Source organism: Podarcis raffonei, chromosome 13 (assembly GCF_027172205.1).
Source record: "Podarcis raffonei isolate rPodRaf1 chromosome 13, rPodRaf1.pri, whole genome shotgun sequence".
NCBI lineage: Eukaryota > Metazoa > Chordata > Lepidosauria > Squamata > Lacertidae > Podarcis > Podarcis raffonei.
In genome coordinates, this window is record NC_070614.1 from 2,699,442 (window position 1) to 2,721,416 (window position 21,975).

Consider the following 21,975-nt stretch of genomic DNA (forward strand, 5'->3'; position numbering starts at 1 on the left):
AAGAAAGGATTATATAAAAAGGAGGAAATATAGTTACACGCATGTTTCATACAAACAATATTTATTTACTGACATCTGACAACTTCAACATAATATTGCGCTTTCAGCTAACAGAAAGGTAGTAAAGAAAAAGTACAACAGCATAACAAACTCAAGCTAATACAGAAAATTAAAGCAACTGGAGCAGCAACTGCCTGTTCAAATAGACAGTAAAAGCAAACTGCTCCGAGTTAAAGATGCTTACAGTAGTTCTTGAATGCCAGGGGGGTGGGGAGGGTTTTGCCTAAATGGTGGCAACAAGGTCTGGACTTCCTTGAAGTGGGTATTCCAAAGGCAAGGAGCCACCAAAGGAAAAGGCATCCTCTCTGCTCGCTCCTCACTATATTTCAGAAGGCAAGGGCACCCCGCAAAATGTGCCAGACAATACTTTCAGGAAGTGGACAGATCAAAAGAGCAGAAGGTAGCCCAAGAAATATTTGGGTCCTAAGCCGTGAACGTTAAGACCAACACAAAGAAGTAACAGATAGGTAGCCGTGTTGGTCTGCCATAGTCAAAACAAAAAAAATTTTTTCCTTCCAGTAGCACCTTAAAGACCAACTAAGTTAGTTCTTGGTATGAGCTTTCGTGTGCATGCACACTTCTTCAGATACCAAGATACTTCAGGTATCTGAAGAAGTGTGCATGCACACGAAAGCTCATACCAAGAACTAACTTAGTTGGTCTTTAAGGTGCTACTGGAAGGAAAAAAATTTTTTTGTTTTGACAAAGAAGTAAGATTTCTTTGTCCAGTCCCTGTTAGTGACCTGGCTAGAGTGTTCTGGACTAACTGCAATTTCTGGACTCTCTTCAAAGGCAGCCCCACATAAAGTGCATTGCAGCAATCCAGTCTCAAGGTTACTGGCCCTCCTGATAGGAGTGGAAAATCACAGAAAAATGGTGTCTCCAGATCCCAGCCCAAGAACTTATCCTGAAGCATACCAGGTATAAAAGCTACTGAGGGATCCAGTATAATCCACAATCTGTCTTCCTCCTGGTATAGATGATCCACCAGAGCAATTGAAATGGTTTCAACAGGCATCTCCATCACAAGCTAAGTCAGGCTCTGCCACTTACTTGAATGAAACCACTTTCCGGTCTGTCCCTGAACCATGTTTTTTAAACATTCAAAATAAATGTTACAGTGCATTACATCCTCTTACTGAATTGGGATTTCTCCCCAGAAAGCAGTAAGTGAACAGGTCAAAACTCTCAAGGGTCTTTTGCTGCATTACTTGCCACCTGCAAACCCCTGCAAAGGCTTTCTTGCTTAACTTACTGGTGTGAAAAATATCCAAGTCTTCTCCAGGAAGGGATGTTAGAAAACCAGCATATCAAGAGCATGCTTTGTTGACATCTGGTTTCCTGCATCAAGCAATTTTAATTTTATTTATTTTAAATATGAAGGAATATTCAAACACGTGAGCCCTCTAACTGCGTTCTAAAGCAGTACAGCCCACATAAAGATTCTCCCTCTCTCTCTCTCTTGCACACTCACACATACACTCATACAAAAGCCAGGGCTTCTGAACAGGATGGCACAAATGGCAATTATGAAAAAGAATACGAAGAACACATTTTTAAGGTTAACAAAAGGACCAATTAAGTCACCATGTTTCAAGCTAGTCCCTATAAACAGGTCAGCTATCAAAGAACACCAAGTTCAAAGAAAAAATATTCACCAGCACATTCCCAGCAACAAAGGGAGAGGTTCTTAATTTTCAATAAAATTCTAAATATATATAATTAGTAAAAGGTAAAGGGACCCCTGACCATTAGGTCCAGTCGTGGCCGACTCTGGGGTAGCGGCACTCATCTCGCTTTACTTACAGCTTCCGGGTCATGTGGCCAGCTTGACTAAGCCACTTCTGGTGATCCAGAGCAGTGCACGGAAACACCGTTTACCTTTCTGCCAGAGCGGAACCTATTTATCTACCGTATTTTTCGTTCTACAGGACGCACCCAACCATAGGGCGCAGAGTGGAATGGCAGAGTGGATCTGAATCAGAGGGGCTGCTTCCAAACGCTACCAAGGCAGATTTTTGGCTCCCCCAGCAAATCTGTGATGAAACAAACACAGCTGCCCCCATTACATCTGGTTCAGCTCTTCTGTTTCTTTGGTGCTGCCTGGACTCCCCTCTCCTGCTTAGTCTGTCTGTGACAGCATCACTGCTGGGCCTTTGTGACATCAGCCCTGCTCACGCCAAAGGCTTCAGCACTTTCACAAAATACCTTCGTTCGTTGTAATAGATGTATTGTATGAGTTACTGCACGGCTTCTGGCTTTTAACATTTAAAAACCTTTCTTCATCTAGTTGAGCCACCATATACGTTGCACTTTCGAATCAAATACTATTCATCGGAGCCAAACAACCTCCATGAGGAATTCACAAGGTAGGAAGTGATTTTGAGTTGCAACCCAAACATCTGGAAAGGAGGGTAAGAGTTGAGGGTAAATTTGGGGTTGGTTTTCTGAACCAGGGTGGATAAAAATTAATGATAGGACCCTCATACACACGGGGCTGTCTCTCCTGGTATGCCCCGCGGAGGACCTTAAGGTCCATAAATAACAACACTTTGGAGGTCCCGGGTTGCAAGATTGGTCTCAACTAGGGCCAGGGCTTTTTTGGCCGTGGCCCCGACTTGGTGGAACGCTCTGTCCCAAGAGACCAGGGCCCTGTGGGACTTACTGACAAGTGTCAAGTCTTACTGACTAGTTATTTAAATCAAATCCACCCTGTTTGCACTGGCAGGGTAATTCTTCCAACATTTGCAAATCGAAGCACTGGCATAGCCCCACCCACCTGTGCCTGGGGGGCCAGAGGTGCGCTTGCATGTGCTGTGCCATGGGGCAGAAGTGGGCAGGGTGTGCCACCTGAGTGAATGGGAAGTGAGAATGCCCCTTGTCTGGTCCTCTCGCCGTTGGGCTAGGCAGGGCTGCCCAAGGTAAGTCTGAGGTCCAGTTTTGGACCAGGTGGTTTGCTCTGGGGAGCCGGGTTGGGGGGGTGGCTGTGCACAGAGGGCGCCTGGAGCGGCCGCACAAAGTTTTCCCAAAAACAACATGATCAGGATGGTTCTCTGACGCTTTACATTTTCATGGGAAATTGTTCGTTGAATGTGTTTGTCTAGTAACAGTGAGGAAGAGCAAGTGACCTGCAGACTGAATCCCTGAGGGCACCTGTCTCCTGGGCTCTGCCTGCCATCTCTCCCCTCTTTTCCTGAGGCTCTTTGTGGGAAGAAGGCAGGAGCACTGGTGCAGCATCCCCTGCTTGTGCCATGGAGGCAGGGGGTCCCAAGTGGGCAAGGGACACCCGGCAGGGATGCCCGCAGAGCACCCCAGCTGCGTTTCATGGCACACCCCGTGCTTCTTTTTCAGGCAGCACTGGGCCTGGTAGAGGGCGCCCAGGAGGGATGCAGTGGTTTGGGCACCCTGCAGCCCCAGTGCTGTCCTGGGTGCCCCGCCTCCCCACCCTCCCTTCCTATGCTACTAAATCAAAGAAAAAATAAAAGTACCACCACCACATGAAATAAAACCAGAGATAGAAGGATCATGAATTCATATCTTTGCTGCTTGCTGCCTTTTATTTATTTTACTTAAAAGGGGTGTATGGGGGGGAGGGTATTACTGATGGTGGGGGACATTTTGTGCTCTTTCTGGAGTAGTCTGTCCACCTTTGGGCTCTACGCTGCACTCAGTTCTCACCTGTGGTTCCTAGAAGCTGTCAGCATATGACAGTGGCCACATCACAGGAAACGACTTTGACTTGCCGGCTGACCAGGTGAGGGTAGCTGATGGGTCTCAAACCCTCCCCTGCACGCAGAGACAGGTTCTGGTGGATTGAGTAGTAGTACCTTACAATCCCACCAACCTAAGGAGGAACTAGACCTCAGCTAGTTGGACTGGAGTTTAAAAACCAGCGGTGGACCACCTTCAAAGAATTATCCCTAATGTTAGCAGACACAGACCTAAAGAGACGAGTGGACCAGATCTTAAGCCATTGAGGATCTTTCAGTTCACCCACAGAGTCCTTCTTCCACACTCATTTCAAAGTAGCAAGTGGTCAGGAGTGGGGAATGTATCACATTGCAGTGGGTTGGAACAGATGACCCTTTTGGTCTCTTTCCAATTCTCTGATTCAAAGTTAATCCTATTTATATATGAACATATACATAAACAGAGGGGCATGAAAATTCATATTCATATTTTCAAATACCTACCCCCCCCGAAAAACAATGTCAGTTGCTTTATTTAGAGTTATGAAATATTTTTCGATTTGCATGTTTAATGAGTAACCACAACCTGGACTAGAGAACCCTGTTGAGCCTGTTATTCCACATAAAGCACAGATGACTGTAATGAATTTGCAATTTTAAAAGTGTAAGATTACTGCCTGATAAAGTTCACAGTATGACTCACACTGTTGACTGACTTGGAGGGCAAAAGGCACATTTTCCAACATTATGTTGAGGGTTAACTCCATTTTACAAAGCCTTGAGAAGTTACAGTTACAGAACTTGAACACCAGTAGCTTTGTGCATCTAACTCTTAACTAAGTTATGTAAGAGAATGATTTTCTTAGATGAGTAATAAATTCTGAAGTATCTAAAAATCAGCTGGAGAGGAACTCATGCTTCTAGATTTCCCCTAAAACTAAGTGCACGATGGTGGGGAGAAAATATACCCCTTGTACTTTTTGTAATTCTGCAAGAATTTTGTGGCTGCTGAGCAGTGCCCTCTGGGCCCTTCTCATTACTTACATGGTATTTGCTAATTTCTGTGGCATGCAGAGATTTTCTCAAGTTTAATTAAAGTGTGCAGAGTAACGTGAACATATAATTGCAGATGTGGGTCCCAAGGACAACACATCCTACTGAACAAAATGCAATTTGGCATACTCAAAATACACTGAAGCCTCCATGCACACTTTTAATTCCACAGGAGCATGAACACATAACTTCAGTTTTCAGCATGGCGTTTGTAATGATTATTCCACGCTTGTTACTGTTAACTAGGTACTTCTTGTTGTACAAGTTATAACTGGTACAAGGCTGCTTTTTTTCTAGGACGCTGAACTCTGTAGAGCTTGTGTTTCCTGTAAACAAGAGGAGTGAATCTCAATACCTGAGCCAGGCTGCCTTGCACTCAGGGACTCCGCTTTCCCTCTGTTCTGCAGTCAGCCATGCAACCAGATCCAACCACTTTACACATTCGGAAAGGTGATATAATTGTTGCATTTAGGATTGGTTTACAGGACTTACATTGGGCCTTTTCTGTCCATTTACTAACTAACTTTTTGGAAGGAAACTTTTATTGGTAATTGGGGGGGCATTTTCTGGGGGCCACTCTATTCTCTTCACAGCATTCTGTTGGCTGAAAGTTAACTTTAGAGCTGGGAGCAGTGGCAAAAGAAAGGAGGGCACAAGAGAAGGATAAACTAGACACAGAGGGCTGCATAAAGGACAGTGTTACAGTGGGTTTTATACGTGAACTCAATCAGAGCCGCAGCTGGGGGGGGGGGCAGCCAGGATCCCTGCATGTCTGTGCTTCAAATGGAGAGAAATATGAAAACGTGAACAGCAGCCACAAGCTCTTACTGTTCCCTTTCCCCATGAAGCTGAAGGTGCCTTATTTACAGTGTGATGCAGGGAGAGGGAGAGCTGGAAAATGTGGAGAGGCTGTCTGCAGTGAAGCGGAAGATAGGCTCCCCTGTGAGAAAGAAATTCTGGAGGGGCGGAAAGCGGAGGAAGAGAATCCGTTGCAGAGTTGGAAGGGACCTCGCATCCTAGCCCCCAGAAAGGTCCTTTCTTCTTTTGCTTTTCCCTCTCCTTCACGTCTCTGAGATCCATTAAAAGTGATGAAGAGATCAGATCTCCTCACCCGGTCCTCTTTTTTGCAACATGATGGCAAGTTCACAAGATAAGCACTTGGGAGTCTGGCTTGCTTCTGTGTGTTCTCTCGTTCTCTCTCTCTCTCTCTCTCTCTCTCTCTCTCTCTCTCTCTCTCCCACCCTGGGGAGGGTCTCTTGGGGGTTCTGCTCTGGATCAGCCCCTCCCTTCAGGCTGTGATCCCTTGAGAGGGACCAACTGCCACCTTGTTTCTTGCCTCAAAACTTGCCTCATGTTGTTGTGTTTAGTTTCCCATTATGTTATTTTGTTAACAGTTTTCTTTATTATTAAAGCTCAGTTTACATTTACATGAGCTTCTTGTTTTTCTCAAAGAAAAAGAAACTGCTGAGGAAAGGTGTAGGATGTGCTAAACTGCGTGAGGGAGGAGATATTTCCCCAGTTTGCCAGGAGGATGGATTTTGTTAATCTTCTTCCTGCCTCCGCAACAGTTTTATACTGCAATCCAGCACTTTTACTCAGCAGTAAGTCCCACTGAGTTCAATAGGACTTACTCTCTGGTATGTACCTGATACTTCTGCTTCATTGACTACACAAAAGCCTTTAACTATGTCAACCACAGCAAACTATGGCAAGTTCTTAAAGAAATGGGAGTGCCTGATCACCTCATCTGTCTCCTGAGAAATCTCTATGTGGGACAAGAAGCTACAGTTAGAACTGGATCTGGAACAACGGATTGGTTCAAAATTGGGAAAGGAGTACGGCAAGGCTGTATATTGTCTCCCTGCTTATTTAACTTATATGCAGAATTCATCATGCGAAAGGCTGGGCTGGATGAATCCCAAGCCGGAATTAGATAAAGTAAAAAAGAGAGGAGTGGTGATCTACGTAAAGGAAAATCTGCAGCCGAAACAAATCTTTAAAGATGACCAAGGAAGATATTTGGCAATTGAAATCCAATTTCAAGGAGAAAAATTTCTGATAGTGGGGATATATGCACCAAATGAAGGGAAAACAGAATTTTTTAAGAAGTTGCATGAGACTTTAATGGACTATATGGATTATAAACTGATTATGATGGGAGACATGAATGGAGTAGTTTCAACAAATATGGACAAAGCACAAAGACAGGTAGTCACAAAAGATGGAAGACTACCAAAAACCTTTTTTGAAATGACTGACAATATGGATTTGATTGACATTTGGAGAACAAAACACCCATTAGAGAGAGAGGAAAATGTCTGTATAACATTATTATGAAGTGAATGAAGAGAAAGATGAAGATAGGGACTAGGAAGACCCCCCTTTGGGCTGACCTAGCCAGTATGAGTCGAACATAAAGAAAGTGGAAATCTGCCCAAAAACTCTCTCCGACCACAATGCAGTAAAGATGGTGATGAAGCAAACAACAACTGGCTCCTTCAGATGGAGAATGAATGACACCTTATTTAGAGACGAGGAGATCTGTAAAAAGGCCCAAAAAACTTTGAAAGATTATTTTGAAATTAATCTAAGGACTAAAGTAGAAAAAAGAATTGTATGGGACGCAAGTAAAGCCGTGATGAGAGGGTTTTTGATACAACAAAATACATTAAAGAGAAGAAAGCAAAATGAGAGGAAAGAGAAAATCTTGGAAAAGATAAAAGAAGGGGAAAGGAAATTAAGATCGAAGCCAAAATCGCAAGAGATTCTAAGAGAAATTAAATTGTATCAAATACAATATATGGAACTGATGAATCAAGAAGTAGAATGGAAAATTAAACAAATGAGACAGAAGTCTTTTGAATCTGCAGACAAATGTGGCAAGTTATTGGCTTGGCAAATAAAGAAGAGACAAAAACTCAACACGGTAACAAACTTAGAAGTGGAAGGTAAGAACATATGTAACCCAGTGGAAATTAGGAATTGTTTTCAGAACTACTTTAGACAATTGTATACACAAGGGCCGCAGAATGAAACAGATATACAACAATTCCTCGAGAAAAATGGGCTGAAAAAGATTTCGCAGGAAAGTAAGACAATTTTGAATCAGGAGATATCAATACAGGAAATAGAAGATGCCATTCAAAACATGACGTTGGGCAAATCGCCTGGACCTGATGGACTGACTTCCAAATACTACAAGGTTTTAAAGGAAGAGTTGATACAACCTTTGAAGGAAGTCTGTAACGAGATCATGAAGGGGAAAAGGGCACCCGACACGTGGAGAGAGGCCTACATTACACTTATACCAAAGACAGAGACTGAAAAGACCCAGCTTAAGAACTACCGACCCATCTCCTTACTAAATGTGGATTACAAAATCTTTGCTGATGTTCTAGCAAAGAGACTGAAAAGAGTTTTGATGGAGGAGATTCATGGGGACCAAGCGGGCTTTCTCCCGAAAAGGCATTTGTCGGACAATGTAAGGAATATAATTGACATTTTGGAGAAGTTGGAAGTGAATATAAACACTAAGGCTGTTTTGATATTTGTGGATGCCGAGAAAGCCTTCGACAACATTTCTTGGAGTTTTATGTTGAAGAACCTCCGGGGGATGGGGGTAGGTCAAGGGTTTGAAAATGGTATAGGTGCAATATATTCCGAACAGAAAGCAAAATTAATTGTAAATAATGTGGTTACAGAAGAGTTCAAGATTGAAAAAGGGACACGTCAGGGGTGCCCTATTTCCCCACTACTTTTTATATCGGTCCTGGAGGTTTTGCTTAATATGATCAGGAGGGACCAGTTGGTTAAAGGGATTCAGGTCGGAGTCAAACAATACAAATTGAGAGCATTTGCAGATGACCTGGTACTTACATTACAGGAGCCAGAAGCTAGCACGAAAAGAGTTTTGGAAATAATCCAAGAGTTTGGTCAATTGGCAGGATTTAAATTGAATAAGTTAAAAACTAAGGTATTGGAGAAAAATTTAACACAGATAGAAAAAGAAAGGTTTCAGAATGAGACGGGGTTGACTGTGGTTAAAAAAGTGAAATATCTGGGTGTGAATATGACAGCTAAGAATGTGAATTTATTTAAAGACAATTATGAAAAAACTTGGACAGAAGTGAAAAAAGATCTAGAGATTTGGTCAAACTTGAAGCTTTCCTTGTTAGGTCGAATTGCAGTTATAAAAATGAATGTATTGCCAAGAATGTTGTTTTTGTTTCAAGCACTACAAATAATGGACAAAATGGACTGTTTCAAGAAGTGGCAGAAAGATATATCTAAATTTGTCTGGCAGGGCAAGAAGCCCAGAATAAAATTTAAGATATTAACGGATTCAAAGGAAAGAGGGGGGTTTGCCCTGCCAGACTTTAAATTGTACTATGAAGCAGCAGCTTTCTGCTGGCTAAAAGAATGGCTGCTTCTTGAAAACACAGACATTCTGGATTTGGAGGGATTTAACAATATTTTTGGGTGGCATGCATATTTGTGGTATGACAAGGTTAAAGCGCATAAAAGTTTCAAAAACCATATTGTCAGAAAAGCACTATTGAATGTCTGGGTTAGATATAAGGACTTGCTGGAAAATAAGACTCCAAGATGGCTATCACCAATGGAAGCTAAGGCAGTTAAAAAGCTAAATATGGAGTCGAAATGGCCAAGATATTGGGAAATTTTGGAAAAGGAAGGGGACAAACTGAGATTGCAGAGTTTTGAAAAATTAAAAGGGAAGGTGAGAGATTGGTTACATTATCATCAAATAAATGAAGTGTTTAAACTAGACAGAAAAATAGGCTTCCAGGTGGAAAAATCAAAATTAGAGACTGAACTGTTAGAATCCAGTACTAAGAATTTGTCAAAAATGTATAATCTGCTGCTGAAATGGAACACACAAGATGAAACGGTTAAATCAACTATGATTAAATGGGCTCAGGACATTGGTCATAACATCATGTTTGCTGACTGGGAAAAGTTGTGGACCACCGGGTTGAAGTTTACGGCGTGTAACGCCTTAAGAGAAAATATAATGAAAATGATTTATAGGTGGTACATAACCCCAGTCAAGCTTGCAAAAATCTACCATTTGCCTGATAATAAATGTTGGAAATGTAAAGAAAAGGAAGGTACATTTTTTCACCTCTGGTGGACGTGCCCGAAGATTAAGGCATTCTGGGAAATGATCTATAATGAACTGAAAAAGGTATTTAAATATACTTTCACCAAGAAACCAGAGGCCTTTCTCTTGGGTATTGTCGGCCAGGGGGTGCTAAAGAAAGATACAACCTTTTTTATGTACGCCACAACAGCAGCCAGAATACTCATTGCAAAGTACTGGAAGACACAGGATCTACCCACACTGGAAGAATGGCAGATGAAGGTGATGGACTATATGAGCTTGGCAGAGATGACGAGCAGAATCCGAGACCAGGGAAGAGAAGCGGCGGAAGAAGAATGGAAAAAGTTCAAGGACTATTTAAAGAAACATTATAAAATTAATGACAGTTAGAATGATGCTGGATTAAAATAAATGGTTACTATTAGTAATGGTCATGACAAAGAGAATAAGGGTGATTAGTATAAATTTATAACAAAATAAGGCAAGATTTCGCTGAATAACTGTAAGAATCTGGAATACAGAAACGGGAAGTAAGAGGAGGTCGTGGAAGTAAGGTTTAGAAATTGGGTTATGAAATGGTACTTGTTTTATGTTTTACTATTGTTTGATGTTTGTTTATGTATGTTTTGTTTCTGTTATATAAAAAACTGTTCAATAAAAATATTATTAAAAAAAAAAAAAGAATCCCAAGCCGGAATTAAGATCGCCGGAAGAAATATCAACAACCTCAGATATGCAGATGACACAACCTTGATGGCAGAAAGTGAGGAGGAATTAAAAAACCTCTTAATGAGGGTGAAAGAGGAGAGCGCAAAATATGGCCTGAAGCTCAACATCGAAAAAACGAAGATCATGGCCGCTGGGCCCATCACCTCCTGGCAAATAGAAGGGGAAGAAATGGAGGCAGTGAGAGATTTTACTTTCTTGGGCTCCATGATCACTGCAGATGGTGACAGCAGTCATGAAATTAAAAGACGCCTGCTTCTTGGGAGAAAAGCAATGACAAACCTAGACAGCATCTTAAAAAGCAGAGACATCACCTTGCCAACAAAGGTCCGTATAGTTAAAGCTATGGTTTTCCCAGTAGTGATGTATGGAAGTGAGAACTGGACCATAAAGAAGGCTGATTGCCAAAGAAGGGATGCTTTTGAATTATGGTGCTGGAGAGTCTCATGGACTGCAAGAAGATCAAACCTATCCATTCTGAAGGAAATCAGCCCTGAGTGCTCACTGGACGGACAGATTGTGAAGCTGAGGCTCCAGTACTTTGGCCACCTCATGAGAAGAGAAGACTCCCTGGAAAAGACCCTGATGTTGGGAAAGATGGAGGGCACAAGGAGAAGGGGACGACAGAGGACGAGATGGTTGGACAGTGTTCTCGAAGCGACCAGCATGAGTTTGACCAAACTGCGGGAGGCAGTGGAAGACAGGAATGCCTGGCGTGCTCTGGTCCAGGGGGTCACGAAGAGTTGGACACGACTAAAGAACAACAACAACAACATGTACCTGATCATTCTCACAGTTTTTATTATTATGTTTCTGCTGAGGAGAGCCCAGGAACATGCCTTCATCATATACAACCCCCACCCCCAAGATATAAATGTTATATGCAAAGAAAGAATAGCATTTCACTTCAGAACAGATAATTCAACTGTCAGTCTGTGAGTATTTAGAAAAGGATGCTGTGATCACTAAGACCCAGCATGGGTTTCTAAAAAATAAGTAATGCCAGCAATATCATTTCTATTTTTGATGGAATTACAAACTTGTTGGATCAGGGGAATGCTGTGGACATAGTGTATCTTGATTTCAGCAAGGCTTTTGACAAAGTCCCCCATGATATTCTCGCGAGGAAGCTGGTAAAATGTGGCTTGAATGAGGCAACAGGTGGATTTGTAGCAGGTTGACTGAAAAAAAGTGACCAGTGGGCTGCCTCATGGCTCTGTCCTGGGCCTGTTGTTGTTCAACGTCTTTATAAATGACTTGGATGAAGGAATTGAGGGGATGCTCATCCAATTTGCAGGTGACACCAAACTGGGAGGGGGAGCTAATTCAGTAGAAGACAGAATCAGATTCAAAATGACCTTAACAGATTGGAGAACTGGGCGCAAGCTAACAAAGTGAATTTCAATAGGGACAAATGCCAGGTTCTGCACTTAGGCAGGAAGAACCAGGTGCACAAATAGAGGATGGGGAACACCTGGCTTACTAGAAGTACATGTGGAAAGGATCTGGGGGTCTTGGTGGACCACAAGCTTAACATGAAAGTGTCCTTCCACCCAAGAAGGGGAACCTTCAGCCTCAACTCAATCTTTATTATTATGGACTTATCACTGGCACTGGGGTGATAACACCATGGTTGCAGGTTCATTCCCTATGAGGGACAGGTGAATATTCCTGGATTGCAGGGGGTTGAACTAGATGATCCTCAGGGTCCTTGATCTCTGGGGCCTTGGTGTCGACTTAAAATAGAATGTGGATTGCAAGTAGCCTCATTTGGAGACTTTGTATGGGTACAAAGAGATAGGCAGAAGTCCACATTTTGAAATTTAAATATAGTTTCCTTATTCAAGATCCAAATATCAGCCAAATGCAGTCGGACATAAATCATGAGCACAGGGCTCTTTACACCTGCATTTAAATTCACGGAAGCCTCTTCTCTGTGAACAAGCTCTCACATCGCTGGGATAAAGTTTAAATGACCCCGTCACACAGGGCGATTGTGTGGATCACATGCGCTAAGTCTGCCTCCTGCCAGATGCATTGATTCCATGTGAAAGACCCACATGTCTGCCCCAACGCCACTTCAGGAACCCCTCATGGAAAAGTCTCTACGGGGTCTGGGGAATGTTGACGTATCCCAAAATACCAATATGAGTTTCTAGTACACTAGAATTTGTTGTATTTTTAAAACACTAGATGCATTATATTTCTGAAACATACATTATCTGTGAGACCTGCAGAATGTGCTCAACAGCTGGTTGTTATGCACCTTAACATATACATAATGCATGTGCAGGCATGCACATGTATGCTAAACTCTTCTGAATAACATAAAAGTTACATTTAGGCGCAAATCAGCATGTTCTGATGACTCTGTCAACTAATTAGTACATGCTATTAGGAAATGTGCATGCTTGGAATAAGAAATTGTAGTGTATATCAACAGTTTAAGTTTGCTTTCTGCTAATTTACTTTATCTTTATTATAGCCAATCAACTCTGCTACACAAACTTGTCGTAACAACAACAGAATTGACAAAAGTTAAAAATAGGTCTCAGGAAGAATGGATAAATGGATTCTGAATGGACAGCTGAATACCTGCAGTACATACCATCTGTTTCCTTGGCCAACCTGGAAGAGGACTGATGCCTGAGAATGAGGTACAAGGGACAGCTGCTTCACACAGCATGCAATGTCATGTGTGCTTCGCCCCCGCATGTCTACATAGCAAGGAGCCACAGCTTATCCCAGTCCTCTGTTCATTGCACCTGTAAGGCGCACATAGCAAAACATGTTTGTTGCAAACTGCCTTTGGAGACAATAGTAAAAACACTACCAGTCTAAATTATAGCATCATGGTACACTGTAATCAGAACTTAAGAATCCCTTAGCTGGGTCAGAAACAAAGTCTATTTTGTCCAGGATTCTGTGTCTAACACTGGCCCCTGGAAGATCACGAGCAGGGCATTGTTCTGGCTCCCACTTGAAGACACAGTACTCTTGGCTCCCTTTTCGCCAAATGCAATGGCTAAACAAAGATCAGGTTACAAGGTGTGCAAGTCAGCAGTTATATCAGTCCTAATGTTCATGGCTAGGCATAACTAAGACATTGTCCCAACGCTTTGCATGCCCCTGCAGCTCGCCTTTTGAAGAGCCCACTGGGGCAAGCAAACAGGCTTTCTGGAGAGTAGGCTGGATCGGCTTGTGCTGGCACAGCTAGCACCACATCCTTGGACATGGAGACAGAGTCTCACAGCTAATTTGCTGTCTGTTCCGGCCTCAGCTGCCAATCCGGAGGCAATGGGAAACGGGGCTCCTCCTCAGCTCTTGGGATGTCCAATTGTACTGGGGATGAGACCTCCATTTGACAACCAACCTGGTCCCTCCCCAGTGTCAAGATCAGCACCTCCCAAGCCAATGGGCCCCTTCCCAGGATCCAATTCCACAGTCCTGTCCTGTTCCTTCTCCTCTTCTGACCAGCTCTGCCAAGAAGTCTCAATGTGGCTCATGAGACTGAACCTGGGACCTTTTACATGCACACCGTGTGCTTCTCTACTGAGTCAGAGCCTCAATGTACGCTGCAGTAACAGCAAGCCCTGCACTCCACCCATGACTAGGGCTGGATGGTATCTGGCTTTCAACATCACAATATAACACCCACTGAACATTGCAGTATACCGATATATCACGATGTCTGAAATAAAATGGAGCTGCCTCCCCATTGGGCCCGCCTCCTCCGTTGCAACACGCTTACGTGGTCAGGCAGGGCCAGCTCTGGGAGGAATTGGGCTTGGCTCTCTCTGCCCCTTGGTGCCCCAACGCTTCTTCCCTCGTCCCCGCTCTCCGGAGCCTGCCGTGACCCAAACTCTTCCCGTGTGGCTGAAGAGAGACAGTGGTCAGTACTGACCTAGCATATACCATCCACTGCCTTGACAGTCCAAGCTGTAAGGTGAAGTTCATGACCGAAAAGCTGTTTCTCAAAGGGATGCCTCACCATGAGTGCTGTTCCCAGAGCATGCTGCCGCTGGGCCAAGGTGCTCCCTTGAGCCCCAAAGAAAGAGACACGCTCACTGGGGAAATGGTGAGGTTCATTCCGTGGTGGCGCTCTGCCCAGCATTGGTAGAGAGCGAGGGCAAACTCTGTGTCCAGGTTCTGTGGTTCATGGTTGTGCTCGCAGCCTCTGACGTGTGAGGAACCAAGCGACAGAAAGAGGGTAGTTCTGGAAAACGCCAGCATGACACAGGTTGGGGTGGGACTGCCGACTTCCTGTTTTACCGCGGATCAAAGCGGGTGCGCAACTGAGCTACTCGGAGACGGAGCGGTCACCAAAGGGGGTCTTTTTGGGGCTACGCAAGGGCTATGCAACCCCGGGAAAGCTCAAGAGGGGATCTTGAGCCTTGAGAAGCAGCGGTGGCATCAGAAAAAGAAATCTCCTATCCCCTTTCGTATTTTACTATGAAAGGGTGGGGGTTCCTTAGACGCAAAAGAACCACCACTTCCCCCCAGTGATAAGCCTCAGACCCAGAGTGATCTCAACAGCAGTAAAATTTCCTCAGGGAGGCTTGCCTGGTGCCTTCACTACATATCTTTAGGTGCTGGGCTAAAACTTTAACTATATGTGGCCTTTTGAAAAGGGGCAGAATGTTTTTAATGTATTCCTCCCCCTCTTTATTTTTTAATGTATCTACGTGGAGGAATCCATCTGTCTGGTTGGTTGTAAGTCACTCTAGGTTACCCTTGGCAAAATAAAATGACTAACAAATTTTAATAATCATCATCATCATCATCATCATCATCATCATCTGGCCAATGGATGATATGGAAACTAGAAATGACATCTGAAGGGAGCCCTGTTTAGCGAAGCTTTTAATGTTTGATGCATTACTGTATTTTAATATTGTGTTGGAAGCCGCCCAGAGTGGCTGGGGAAACCCAGCCAGATGGGCGGGGTATAAATAAATTATTATTATTATTATTATTATTATTATTATTATTATTATTATTGAAAAATACTCACCATAAATGTCAATGGTCTCAACTCACCAGCGAAACAACAAAGAGTCAAGCTACTGCTCAAATGGGAAAACCTAAAATAATATGCCTACAGGAAACGCACTGTAAGAAGCAAATGGATAGAATTCCTTGTCTCAAAGGCTTTGATGTCCAAATCTCATCTCCTGGCACATCAAAAGCAAGAGGGGTAGCGGTGCTGATTTCCAACAGTCTGATTTTTATCCTCAAGGGAACTTTGACAGACAAGAGAGGCCGCCATGTCAAAGGCCCAAGGAAATGCATCACACCAACTATAGCCTCACTTCGCTCTCTGAAGAAAGGACAGTTACAATTTCTCTGACTCACTCTGCAAGAACTATCTGGATTCCAGGAAGGCATGGTGCTATTAGGAGGGGAATTAAATCTTGTATGAGATCCCCACCTGGACAGAACCGGTCCCACTGTAACCAAGTCACGTAAAACACCCTCAGCATTGGAAGCCATACTTCGCGAACACAACCTGACAGACATATGGAGAGAGCTCCACCCAACTACTAAAGACTTTTCATTTTTTCAAGTTGTTACTCATCATACTCCTGTCTCAATTTTGTCATGATTTCAACATCAGACTTTCAAAGAATTGTTGAATCAAAGATTGGTTGTCGCACTGTTTCCGACCACGCTCCAGTGGGGTCCACCTTACGTCTCCAAGAAAAACCCAAGTCATCATCTTGCTGGAGATTTCCTGCAATTCTCCTACTGAATAAGCTGGCAACAGACCACCTCTTTTCAGAAATAAATAACTACTTGGATATTAACACCACAGAGAGAATGCCTCTTGCAACAGTCTGAGAAGCTATGAAGGCATCATCAGGGGACCTGCATTAGCGAAGCGACAGCAATCAAAAGAAAGACTGCCAAAGAATCAGATCACCTCGTACTGGAAATAAGGCACCTTGAACTAAAGCACATAAGAGGTGGCAGGAAGAAAACTTTAAGGACCTTGAATGCTAGGAAAGTCACAGCCTTGGAAACATAAAAAATCTCTACAAATTTGCTTTTCCGCAACCAAAAATATGATGAACATGGTGATAAGAAGTCTAAGATGCTTGCTAACCGTATTCAGAAAAGAATGAACATTAAGAGAGTAAACCAGCTAAGGGATAAGGCAGGTACCCTTAAATATGATGATAACAGTAAGTATATTATGTTTAGAGATTTTTATGCCTCCCTTTATGCTGATCCTATCACCTCCTTCCCAACAGTTACAGAATACAGTGGTACCTTGGTTCTCAAACTTAATCCGTTCCAGAAGTCCATTCCAAAACCAAGGCACGCTTTCCCATAGAAAGTAATGCAAAATGGATTAATCCGTTCCAGACTTTTAAAAACAACCCCAAAACAGCAATTTAACATGAATTTTACTATCTAACGAGACTATTGATCCATAAAATGAAAGCAATATACAATGTACTGCAGTCAAACAATCAATCAATAACTGAACTGGGTTCCACACAGTTACAAAAACAAAACAAAAAAGTCACAAAAAGAAAAACGCAAAATAAATAGCAAAAACGGACCTCAGCATAACACTCAAAACAGAAGTGTGGCACTCAAATCGGAAGCATGGCACTCAAATCCGAAGTGTAACACTCAAAACAGAGCACATTCGGCTTCCGAAAAAAGGTTCGCAAACCGGAACACTTCCCGGTTTGCAGTGTTTGGGTTCCAAGTTGTTTGAGTACAAAGCCGTACAAAGCTGAAGCCTGGAGAGCGAGCGCACCGACACCTCTCGCTCTCCAGGCTCCAGGAAGCTATCTGCAAGCCTTGCGCGCCCAGGGGGAGTTCCCCCAGGGCGCGCACGGCTTGCGGGCGGCAGCCTGCAGCGCGGAGCACGGGGTGCCCTCCGGAGCATAAACTTATGCCTTAAACTTATGAGTAAATATAGACATTTCAGATCCAGTATATAGAACCTATCCCTTTCTACCCTCCTCACTCACTAAAACCCATACGATTGTGTACCCTGTCCTCTGCACCACATGTGTGGAAAGCAACATTTAAAAAACTGCCTCCCCCACTATCTCCCCTTATCCCTCTTTGCTTTCACTCGTCTTTTAAAGAAACAGGACAATACTTAGATTGGAATGGTTGGGAACAGGTGGGCCTTTATAAATTAAAAGATTTTTATGCAAACAGTATCCGACTCTGAAAGGAACAATTCATAGCTGCCATACCAAACCTTAAATGGTCATGGTACCATTTCAACCGGCTGTGAAGATTCCTGTTAAACGCAGACATTTCCACTCAAGCAAACAGGAAACTAACAGCAATAGAGCACATCTTTTTTAACTTCTCTCCGCTCATAGCTTCCTCAATTTACAAAGCTCTAATAACACTAGAATATGGCAATCTATTGTTCACAAAAATGCCATGGGAAATGGACCTAGATGTGCAAATACCAATAGTCTAGTTTCTGCAAAAATAAGGGAAGCCTCATTAAAAAAATTCTGCATAGTGGCATTATACACCGGTGAGGCTGTCCCAAATATGTAAGGAAGTCAATCCCAATTGTTGGAGGGCACGTGCAGTCAAAGGTACATATTTCCATATGTGGTGGTGTTGAGACATCATCAAACCCTTCAAAGAAATAAGCTGGATATTCAAAAAACAATGGAAATGTCCCCTGCACTAGCACTACCTGGGCTTAGGATCCTGCCTGCTCCTGATTATTCCAAAGATGACCTCTTAGCCTTTCTATTGACTGCTGCTCATATGGAGACAGCCAGATGTTGAAAAACTGGTGTTGGTATAACAAGAGTACAGTCAATAGCACTGGCTGAGAAACTAACATGCCAGGTGAGAGCAGCAAAGGGCAAACACAATTCATATTCCTCTTATATGGCAAGTGTTTATTGAATACATAAATTCTTCAGGCAGTAGCAGAAATCCACCCAGCACTCATGGGAAAATGCGGCATGATCTCTTAGAGTAATCAAATGAAACTTTAACACATGGCCTGATAAAAGTCTGTAATTTCATCAGGACAAGTTATTTGTTGTTTACTGTTGTAACAACTGTTTTCTCGAAATTTATCTTCTGTACCATGAAAATAAATAAAAACTGTAGTTTTAGCAGTAGCAGCAGCAGCAGCAATAGTCTCCCACTGAGGAGAGCAGGGATCCGCACATCACCTGGAGTCTTCCCACTTCAGAGTTTCTCTCTACTTACTTGTCCCAAAGTTTTGTTAGCTTATAATACAGAAAGGCTACAAGAGTTCAGGTAATTAGAACAGGCCCATGCATTGGGGTGGGGGCTATAACCTGCCATTTATGCCAGATTGACTCTCTTTTACAAAAATAGGCACAGCAGTACAAAGAATTTAGTGAATTGCCTCTTTTGTACGCGACTGTCATCAGCTGCATTTCCAACCTCAACGTAATCCTTTCATGTGTTAATGCTTAACATTCCATCTGGTTAAAACCAAATATCACTAAGGTAATATCAGTTTAGCCCAGTCTTTGACTACTGTTTTTGTGCCAAGATTACATGGTTTAACCTCTCAGCCAGCAGGCCCCAAATTGAACACTTTGTTCACATGGTTATAAAGGAGCCCTGGGTATTATTATGCAATTTCTTAACACTTGTTAAACCTTTTTCTTGTAGCAGCAATGAAAAGCAAATATTGTGTGCGACAACGAAGTAGGTTTTGAAGGAAATGAGCTTATTAAAAATACACCTTGCCTTAAATTCATGTAGTCATTCTGACATGGAGAAATGCTGATATGAACAGCCTTTAGTACTGTAAATAAATAAAGAGGTTGTGCAATTGCTAATCTAGCTTGCAACAGCCCAAAAATGCTAAAATGCAGCCGGCTGGGCCACAAGCTGGATGCATAACTAAGCAACCATGTCATCTATTCACCACAGGCCAAACTGCACTGTGGGGGCTCACCAAACAGCTTGGAACCCGAGAACAAATCACAAGCAAGGCAATTTTGGGAGACAGGCTCTGCATCCAACTGGGCGGCTGTGTGCTGCTTCTGGCATCCATGAGCCGGGCTCAGGTCAAGAACTGAATCGGATCTAAGGGCCAGCTAGGAATGCAGCAGAAATATTCTGATGCAGATGATCTCTGGCTTCTTTGGGGAGATGATCCGTGTCTTCTGAAGCCAAACTGTCAGCCCACAGAGGCAGGTTGCTGAAGGCAAAACAAGAGTTTGCCTCTTCCTAAAATAAGTTTTGATGTGTTTGTTACACTGATTTCTGGGAATGATGTTGCTCATGCAGGGAGTAAATTATTTGCGCTGCAAGCAGCAACCCAAAGCAAGGAGTCTCCAGCACTGACAGTAGAAGCTTGGAAGCGACATCCTTCATCTTCAAGAGCCATCCTGCCAGGTGTGGACAGGGCCCCTTCTGTCACAACCGCCTTATCAAAGAAGTCAGGAAGTTGAACTAATTACATTAAGAGATATAAAAATGATGAACGGCAGAGTTTTATCTATCTTCAAAATAAGAGCTTACGAAAGGCTCTTTTTTTGCAAGTGCTGTGTGGAAGTATCAGAATTTACTTCTTGAGCTAAATGCTTTCACAAAAACATTTACAGCTTTCATATCACTGCATGTTAGCCTGGAAGCAGGAGAACAAATCCCACATATAAATCTGCCACCTGAAGTGATCTCCATAACACTTTCCCAACTGTCAAGCTGTTATTAGCCAACGGCATATATCCTGTTCTTCCAATTCCCGAACCTGTTTCTCTTACCCATCCTTGCATGGGAACATTTTGTTCCTCCACTGAAACTAGCTTATACATCAATGCAAACAAAGATGTGATAAATTCATCAGAATCCACAAACCAACTGTGTGAGCTCCCAAAAATGCAAAATGGCAGATTTCACAGCAAGCAAGCAGGTATCTTACACTGCTTTCAGTCAAATCACTGAATTGACTTGTCCCAGCTTGGAAAACTCACATTGGACTAATCTGGAATACCTTCTACTACATGTGTGAAGAAGATTGCAAAGAAGTAGAAAAGAAAAGAAAAGAAAAGAAAAGAAAAGAAAAGAAAAGAAAAGAAAAGAAAAAGGCGATTATAATTCCAAATAAGCTTTTGGTTGGTTTTGTTCTCAACCAAAGGGTGTATATATCCTTACAACATACCGACATGCCCCCCCACGCCCCATATAATGCAGACTCTGGTTCCACTTGCTTCCAGTCCGGATAATGGCTTTTATATCTCCTATATATGAGTCAATGGCCCTGACAAGAGTTAAAACACCTCAATTCTGTTGTACTCCTATTTTTTGTTGAAATGCCTGAACTCTCTGATCAGTTCTGAGTATTTTCCCCAGTAACTCCCTTTATTTGCCTCTGGGAAGTACTGGACACTTGTTACGACCCAAACTTGTGCATTCTTACTCAGTAGTTCCACTCTGTTCAGTGGACTTGTTTTCAAATCAGGCTGCGATCCTACACCTCGTGGGTGGCTAACGTTTTATGGTCCGAGGGCTGCAGTCACCCTTATTAGGTGCTGCATGCCAGTAGTGGCTGTGGGCGAAAGTGGCTGTGACCACCTCACACTCTCTCATGCACACGCACACAATCCCCTCTCCTCAGCCAACCTCCGCAGATCAGAGCAGGGGCGCATTGCCCCATCTCCACTCTTCAAATGATCCAAGTGAGGGGTGAGGAGGGGGGACTGGCATCCCAATCAGGGCACTGAGCTTTATCGCCCCAGGGCTGCGGTGTGTGAACTTTATTTTTGTTTCTGCCACTGCCACCAAAATTGGGGCGGGAGTGTCTTGGAAGGCCAGAAAAAAATGCCGGTGTGTGTGGATCAGGACCCCAAACTGGAGGCTCACCACTCCTGCTATATCTACCTTGAAATCTTAGTATAACTGCAGGTATAGATGCCTTGGCAGACTTACATAATTCTACTGTATAAATAGGAATGTGGACAAGGTTTAGAATCATAAGAAAAGGAACACTTAAAAAAAGGATAGGTGACATGTCCCTCACAAACAAATGCAGCATTTTTAAACGATGCCAAAATCAAAATGAGGAATTTGGAAGGTATGTGGTAATCTTCAGGCAGTTGTTCTAGTTATTTTTTTAAGAGAACCCCTTTTAATATTTGCTTCAAGGCAGATGTCTCTTGTTACAACAACCTAAAGGTCTTGGATCCAGGGTCACATCTCCCAACCAGATGGTCCTCCTCTGATCACTGAAGATTAGAAGATTTAGGAGAGAAGTATGTCACCCTTTATACAACTAATTCAGAAAAAGAATTTGTCTGAAAATAACTTCTGAAAGCATTTTTAAGTCAAAATAAATCT

General features: G+C 43.0%; 1 protein-coding gene across 10 annotated transcripts in view; it reads right to left on the reverse strand.

Moving 5' to 3' along the window:
- Positions 1 to 21,975, reverse strand: part of EPB41L4B (erythrocyte membrane protein band 4.1 like 4B) — a 135,733-nt gene that overhangs the window by 94,162 nt on the left and 19,596 nt on the right. The gene's annotated exons all lie outside the window — the stretch shown is intronic.